We start from the raw sequence: 8,956 nt of genomic DNA on the forward strand, positions 1-8,956 counted from the left end.
GCCTCCCTTTATCATGGTATCTTTTTCATTACTCTCCCATTCCAACCCTGTTCCACCTCAACCATCCCTTTCCCTTATATTCTCATTCCCCATCCCTTTCCCTCCATTGCCCACCATCCCCAGTTTACTCATGCAGATGTCACTTATTTCCCCTTCCCAGGTAAATCCATGTGTTCCTCTCAGGGTCCTCCTTAAAACAACCTTCTTTTAGAGTTGTTCAATAGCTATGCTATGCATTGTTCTATTTCTACCCTTCAAGTTTGTCTATAAGCTTGCTATGAAATAATTTCAGGCACTCTCCAGCATTGACTGGCAGTTCTCTTGACTCTGTTCTGTCTTCTTTATTTTCTCTACAATCTGCACTCCTCCATCCAGCTACCTGTTAAACTTGTTGGCTGGCATTGACAATGTTTAAAAAAAATAAAAATAAAAAATAGCCTTGGGCATGATGGTATGTGCTTGTAAATATAATGCCAAGAATCAGAGACAGAAAGATCCCTGGGCTAACTGCTAGCCAGCATAACTTACCTAGTGAACCCCAAGTCTCAGTGAGAGACATTTTCTCAAAAAATAAGATAGATGACACCTAGGGAACAATACTCAAAGTTGTCCTTTTGTCTCCACATGTACTTGTACACATATATGAACATATAAAAATGTGAACATGCATATATGCAAACATGAATCCATACCTATGCATATACAAAAAGTTAATTGCGTGAATGAATAAAGGAAGACTATACTTTTATTTTTTTTCTCTCTAAAAGGCAAGTAAGGATTATGTTTTAATGATGGTCTTAGGTTCAGAAAATATTCCTTAAATTATAAATTCATTACTAGATGATGAAGTATTAAGTAACTTTTTAAGAATTACTAGGGGAAATGGATTTTTTTCCAGTCAACAAAATCTAGTTCTGGGCCAGGATTCATCAAGTATAAATTGTCTGACTGTAGGCCAGTCAATAGTGGGTCCTTTCTTGGGCTGCCAGCTCCTGAATAATGACCCAAAGATTTCTTATTAACTGTGGAAGCTTTGCTTTAGCTTAGGTTTTTTCCCAACTAGTTCTTCAAATTTAAATTAACTCATTTATATTAATCTATGTTCTGCCATGTGGCTTGCTATCTTTCCTCAGTTCAGTATGTCTGACTTCTTCTGTATCGGGCTGGCAAATTCTCCCACCTCTCATATTCCATCCCAGAGTACCTATATCTACCTTGAAGTCCTGCCTATCCTCTCCTGCCTAACTACTGATTGCTCAGCTCTTTATTAAATCAATCAGAAGGTACCTTAGGCAGATGAGGTAGAACAGAGACATATCTTCACAGTATACAAAAAGATTAGCCCACAACACCAGCCCCATATTCTGAGTCTTGGTAAGGAGGTTGTTACTATTATGATTTTTAATCACTATGTATATCAAGCACTGGGATGTGACACAGCACGCAATAAGCACTGTATGAATGTCTTCTACTATCAGAAAGCCCAGAGCAGCAGCTGGTTCACAGGAAGGAAGAGGCATAGCTTCCATTACCAGCATCACTTATATGTGAGAAAAAAGACCAGAAATATTATCTTTTAGAAATATACATTATAGTGGAAATGGAATATTTCCTCCAGAAACAAATTATCAGCCAGTGATGGTGGCTATAATCAGTAAATGTGGCCTAAGAGTATTCAATCACTCCTCACTACCCAGTAAAGTTAGATTTAATTTGATATATAAAAAGAATGTTTTTACAACTTGCTTTGGGGTGTTTTAGGAAAAAAATTAGTGCAAGCATTAATTCCACCTATGCCTGTAGATATTTATACTCTGGGGTTGGAGACATGGCTCAGCCATTAAAGGCTAGGCTCACAACCAAAAAGATATTTATACTCGGCATCTAGCATCCTCCTATGAGTGAGTACATACCATATTTGTCTTTCTGAGTCTGGATTACCTCACTCAGGATGATTTTTTCTAGATCCATCCATTTGCCTGCAAACCTCAAGATGTCATTGTTTTTCTCTACTGAGTAGTATTCCATTGTGTATATGTGCCACAATTTATTTATCCTTTCTTCAGTTGAAGGGCATCTAGGTTGTTTCAAGGTTTTGGCTATTACAATGCTGATATGAACATAGCTGAGCAAGTGCTCTTGAGGTATGATTGAGCATTTCTTGGGTATATGTTCAAGAGTGGTATAGCTGGATCTTGGGGGAGATTGATTCCCAATTTTCTAAGAAAGCACTATATTGATTTCCAAAGTGGTTGTACAAGCTTGCATTCCCACCAGCAGTGGAGGAGAGTTCCCCTAGTTCCACATCCTCTCCAGCATAAGGTGTCTTCAGTGTTTTTGATCTTAGCCATTCTGACAGGTGTAAGGTGGTATCTCAGAGTTGTTTTGATTTGCATTTCCCTGATGACTAGGGATGTTGAGCAATTCCTTAAATGTCTTTTAGCCATTTGAGTTTCCTCTGTTGAGAATTCTCTGTTTAATTCTAAAGCCCATTTCTCAATTGGACTGTTGGTTGTTTTGATGTCTAATTTCTTCAGTTCCTTATATATTCTGGATATCAGTCCTCTGTCAGATGTGGGGTTGGTGAAGATCTTTTCCCATTCTGTAGGCTGTTGCTTTGCCTTGTTGACTGGACTGCTACTCACATCACCAGTGAGGCTACCTGGAAAAAGGACCCCAAGAAAGACACGGAGAAATGGATGAGATCTATATGAACAGCCTGGACATGAGTGGGAGCAATGAGGGGCAAGGGTAGAGTGTGGTAAACCTCAGGTGACTGCCCAGGCAGCTGGCTGTTTCTGTCAACTCACAAATTTTTTGGAAGTTGCTTGCATGCACTTCCTGTTTTTATTTTTGTTAGCTAATATTATTCCCTTCTTGGGTCTCTGAGGGAGTTGAAGATTAGTTAGTTATGGTTGAAGATTAGTTCGTTATAGTTGAAAATTAATTAGGATAGAAAGTACATTAGATACATCTTGGATTTACCAAAATAGGATAGATAATGGAATTATTCTGATTTGTCAAATACCTGTTTAGGTATTTATTACTTGTATATATTGTATATAGTTATTGTACTTTTGTATATAGTTTTTCTTTTGTTAGTTATAACCTTTTGCTTTCTTTTTCTTTTTATTAAAATAGAAAAGGGGAAATGTGGTGGTAATCTAATTGTACTGAAATGTGATTTTGATTGTATGTTAAAAAATAAAGTTGCCCAGGGGTCAGAGCTATTAGAGCCATAGACAGAGTGTGGCGGTGGTGGCACACGCCTTTAATCCCATAGATCTCTGTGTGTTCAGGGATACAGCCAGCATTGGAGACAAATGCCTTTAAGACCTAGGGGGCTGTACATTCAGACAGTGACGAGGCAGTCATGTGTTTGGGCTTACAACAAATGAGAAGGAAGAACAAAATACTATAAATAGACCAACAGACAGGAAATAGGTCTCTTTTCGGGAAGCTGGGACACTGCAGGAGGAAGGGTGAGATTTTAGCTCTGAGCTCTGACTTCTTGGCTTTCTCTTTTACATTGTTTCTGTGTTTCTTATTTAATAAGACGGTTAGTTACATCTACAGTCAAGGGAAAGAGAGCGGGAGATCCTAGCTGGATCAAGAAAAGAGAGGGAGAACAAGGAATAGGAGACCATGGTAAATGAAGACCACATGAGAAAAGGAAGAAACAAAGAGCTAAAGAGGCCCACAGAAATCCACAAAGATACCCCCACAAAAGACTGCTGGCAATGGTTGAAAGACAGCTGGAACTGACCTACTCTGGTGATGGGATGGCCAAAGACCCTAATAGTTGGGCCAGAAGCCCCATCCAAGGACTGAAGAATCTGGATGCAGATATCCATGGCTAGGCCCCGGGTGGAGCGCTGGGAGTCTAATTAGTGAGAAAGGGGAGGGTTTATATGAGCAAGAATTGTTGAAACCAAGGTTGGATAAAGCACAGGGAAAAATAACCAAACAAATGGAAACACATGAACTATGAACCAAAGGCCGAGGGGCCCCCAACTGGATCAGGCCTTCTGAATAGGTGAGACAGTTGATTGGCTTGATCTATTTGGGAGGCATCAAGGCAGTGGTACCAAGTCCTGGGCTCATTGCATGAGTTAGCTTTTTGAAACCTGGGGCTTATGCAGGGACGCTTGGCTCAATCTGGGAGGAGGGGACTGGAGCTACCTGGACTGAGTCTATCAGGTTGATCCCAGTCCTCGGGGGAGACCTTGACCTGGAGGAGGTGAGGATGGGGGGTTGGCTGGGGGGAAGGGGAGGGGGCAGGAAGGGAGAGAACAAGGGAATCTGTGGCTATTAAGTAGAACTGAATAGTATTGTAAAATAAAATTTAAAAAAAAGATATTTATACTCTGCTTCTAAAGTCAGTTGGAATCAACTTCATTGCATATATTAAGAAATAAATACACCATAAACTTACATCTATCCAGCCTCTTGAAAGTAAGAAATAGCCATGGTTTTTTTTTTTATACGTTTCATTTTTTTTCAGGAATGGCACATAAAATAATTAAATAAATACTTGAAAGGCAGATCAATACAATAGAACCTTGTTATGATAGACTTTCTCTTGCCCATTTAAAATAGGCTGTTATAAATACAAAAATGTCATTTCCCTTTGCACACCAATGCAGACTCCTGAATGATGACAGGAATTTAAATTCTCCACAAGAAGCCAATATTCAGTCTTTCAGTAATCTCCATTTCAAATGAAATGTCTCTATTCTAATTAAGTTGTACCATAAAAGGCATAAACAGTTAATATACACATTCTCTGTGCTGAAAACATAAAAAGGATTAAAATTTATCCAGCACTCAATCCATAGACTTGCCTCCCACTATTGGCCATGACTCATTTGGTAATTATGTAAAATATTATGGTTGGTTGCTGTGGATATTGCTCTATATAAATAAAACACTGATGGCCAGTGACCAGGTAGGAAGTAGGTTGTCAGGCAGGAAGTAGGTGGAACAAGGAGAGAGGAGAATTCTGGGAAGCGGAAGACTGAGGGGGGAGACACTGCAGCCACTGCCAGGACAAGAGCATGTAAAGACTCTGGTAAGCCACCAGCCACGTGGCAAGGTATAGATTTATAAAAATGGGTTAATTTAAGATAAAAGAACAGTTAGCAAGAAGCCTGCCACAGCCATACAGTTTATAAGTGATATAAGCATCTGAGTGATTATTTTATAAGTGGATTGTGGGACTGCGCGGGGCTTGGGGAATCTGGAAGAGAAGCCCTCCAGCAAAAAATGGCGCCCAACGGCTCGAGTTTCCACCTTAAACCTGAGAATATTTAATAACCAATTCTAAACAGAGCCAAAACCAGGTTCCTGCTTCTTGTCTCATACGGGCAGCTAGACTCTGCAAAACGCAGGTTTGAACACTGGCGGGTTCCTGGCGTGTGCATTTGACCGGCAGTATGGTGGAAATGTGGCGTCTGCCAGCAGCACATTAAGCTGTGTGGTAGCTTTAGTCATTACTAGTATTTTTTTTTTTAAAAAAAAAGAGGTTTCTGGGCTACACGCTGCTTTGATAAAAGCTTAGACCCACTATTTATGAGACTTGATGACTCCCAGAGCTGGCAGAAAACGTACCACTGCCATGTTGGGAAGCTGTTTGAGGTATTATGTTTATATAACTCATTTAAAATTGTAATGGATAATTAAAAAATAGATTAATAATTAGTCATCTGTGATAATCATACCTGTAGCCATGTTAGTTAAGTCTTCTAGGTATACATAGATATATTTCAGATAGATAGGTAATCTTCAAACACTTCATAGACCTAGAGAATATGGCATTTAAATAACTTAAAATTCTGTTGACATGAGACACAATTGCTCCTGGCTGCACCAATTGATCCCGAGAGAATGTTGGGCTTCTAAGACATTTCCATTTGAAAGTTTGTCTTTTTGGCACAAAATGGCCTACTGGGCAAAGAACTGCCCTTGCCTTGATGGCTGACAGTACAAATATAATGCTGTCCTTTCTGGACAAGCAGGATACAAGGAAAGCAACCACTGTACTCTGCCAAGACAGGGTAAGATGGTCTCTCAAAATTCCTGCTTCTAAAAATGGTCTGTCAGATACTCTAGGCCTGTAGCCAATTTGAATGCACCAACAATGCTGAGAAACATTAGGTGACTGTCCAGACTGCCAGCTGTCTTGGTCTACTTTTGCAAGATTCCCGAAAGTTGCTTGCATCCATCTACCATTTCTCAGGTACCATTCTGTTCCTTCTCAGGTCTTTGATGTGGTTGAAAACTAGATAGTTGTAATTTCCTCAGTTATGATAAAAGATAAGTTAGATATAAAACCTTAAACTCACAAATATAAGATAGATAGGGCATCTTCTTTAATATTGTAACTATAATTCTTGCTCGGTAATTGTTTTGTTATATGTAATTTTACCATGTTAAAGTTAAAACCTTCCTTTTTAAAAAAAGAAAAAAAGGGGAGGTGCTGTGGATATTGCTCTATATAAATAAAACACTGATGGCCAGTGACCAGGAAGGAAGTAGGTTGCCAGTCAGGAAGTAGGTGGGACAAGGAGAGAGGAGAATTCTGGGAAGCGGAAGGCTGAGGGGGGAGACACTGCAGCCACTGCCAGGACAAGAGCATGTAAAGACTCTGGTAGCCACGTGGCAAGGTATAGATTTATAAAAATGGGTTAATTTAAGATAAAAGAACTACTTAGCAAGAAGCCTGCCATGGCCATACAGTTTATAAGTGATATAAGCATCTGAGTGACTATTTTATAAGTGGATTGTGGGACTGCGGGGCTTGGGGAACCTGGAGAGAAGCCCTCCAGCAATATTGGTGCCTGTATGATTGGAATGTGAAATATTATTCACAGGTTCATGTGTTTGAACATTTGATCCCAAGTGGGTAGCATTGTTTTGGAAGGCTGTCGAACCTCTAGGAGATTAAGTTTTCCAGGGAAAGGTGAGTCACTGGGCATTGGCTCTCAGGTTTTATAAGCCAGCTTCTTATATTCTTACTTCCTATCATCTCTTCTTCCTGACTGTGGGTATAATGTGCACAACTGTCATGTGTCTACCTCCATGCCTTTCTCACCACGTGGACTATATTCCATCAAATACTAAAACAAAGCCCTTGCATCCTTAAATTTTGTCTCATAAAGTATAGGTTCACAGCAATGAGAAAAGTAACTAACATCGTGCTCTGCAATGAATACATCTGAGGCTGTAAGCTCATTTGATCCTTGGAGCATTGTGGGTTCTTATGCCCAATCTTTTCTCAGTGATATTCTAGCTCCTAATAACCCTTTTATCACTTGGCACACATAATTAAATACATTGAAAGGCCTTGCCTGATGTCTCAAACTACAAACTTCTGTTTTACATACTCTTATATGCTGTCCAAACTGAAATGACTATGGGTAAAGGATGGCTGTGAATGTTAACTCAGCCCTCATTCAACTCCTGTAATGATTACCATTATCCCTATTTCAGAGGAAAAGAAAAAGGAAAGAGTGTCAAAGTGGTAGAATGACTCAACTGCATAGCTGCACTGTCTTTCTGGTACCCTCAACTTCTCTTCTGTCACTTCAAGTCTCTCTGACCTTGTTTTTTCCTCTCTGTTCATTTGTATAAGACTATCTCCTGTTGTGCTCTAAATGGATTCCTCATTTTATGTTTTCTCTGTCTACCCACCTTGATCCTCTTCATCATTAGTCTCACTGTCTTCTGGAGAAAAAGGAAATATGGGACCATGAAGAGGGATTGGGGAAGAAAAGGAAAGAAACAAAGAAAAAAACGAAAAAAATTACTTCCATCCTCTACTTCATACTGCTATTAATTTTATTACAATTTATTATGGTTTCCTGAGAAAGGGCTTTCCTATATATCCCAAATGGGCCTTGAACTCACAATCTTTCTGTCTCTAAGGGCTGCAATTACAGGCATATAGCAGCATTATACCTCTAAATCTTCTCTGAACTAATCTGCCTTACCTTGCTTCCATGCCATCTACTGTGATGACCACAGCTCCTTTGAGACTCTCCATAGTCTCTGTACCTTCTAAATCTGGTCTTCTCTCTCTCTTCTGACCTGCCCTTCTTTCTTTTTCTCTGGATCTTTGTTCTGAAATTGCCATCTAAAAATAAGCATTTCTTAAGACTCTATTCTTGACTTTCTTTTCTGCATTCTGTCTCTTGACAATCTCACTCACTGAAAGTTCCCAGGGTCTCTCTTGTGCTACAAATCTCATTTGTGAAAGTTACAACTGCTGAGGCTGTATTTTTTGTCAAAAGTGAGATGTTACAGTGTGCTTAGCACAGTGAGATAAGAAACAGTAGATATCCTTACAGTCAGTCTTCCCAGAACTAACAGAAGGAGAAGACAACACTGAGAAGAGCATCCCCCAAAGAAGTAAGGAAGGACAACCCCTTGGAAGAATCACAAGATGAGAGAGAAATGGATACAGATGGGAGGTAATATAACATGAATTCCCAAACCAATCTATAACATAGATGTGAACCTACATTTCTCTCAATACACTATTCCTTTCCATCTCAAATCTTTAATTGCACTGAACACTTAATAAGGTGAATTTGGCATGTCTATGTGAGTCAGATCTGGAGAGATCAGGAAAGTAATAGGTTGTATTAAAACTTTGTAATCCAAAATTGTGTTATCTAGTTAACAAAAACTTTTAGTAACTGAATGTAGGGAAATCTTGAGAACAAATCTCCAAAAATATATAATCCTATACAAAAGCATTTATTAAAGTTGAATATAACTTGAGTAAAGATAAAGACAATTGAAGTATAATACATATAAAATATGCACAAAATATAAAGTCTATGTGACATTGTTCAAATGTAATAGGTATTACATTTAATGTATATTTATTGTTTCCATAAGCTGTAGTAATATAAGAAAATTTACTACCTTTTCTATGTTATAGATACAGGCA

The sequence above is a fragment of the Peromyscus leucopus genome, chromosome 6, assembly GCF_004664715.2.
Source record: "Peromyscus leucopus breed LL Stock chromosome 6, UCI_PerLeu_2.1, whole genome shotgun sequence".
Classification (NCBI taxonomy): domain Eukaryota; kingdom Metazoa; phylum Chordata; class Mammalia; order Rodentia; family Cricetidae; genus Peromyscus; species Peromyscus leucopus.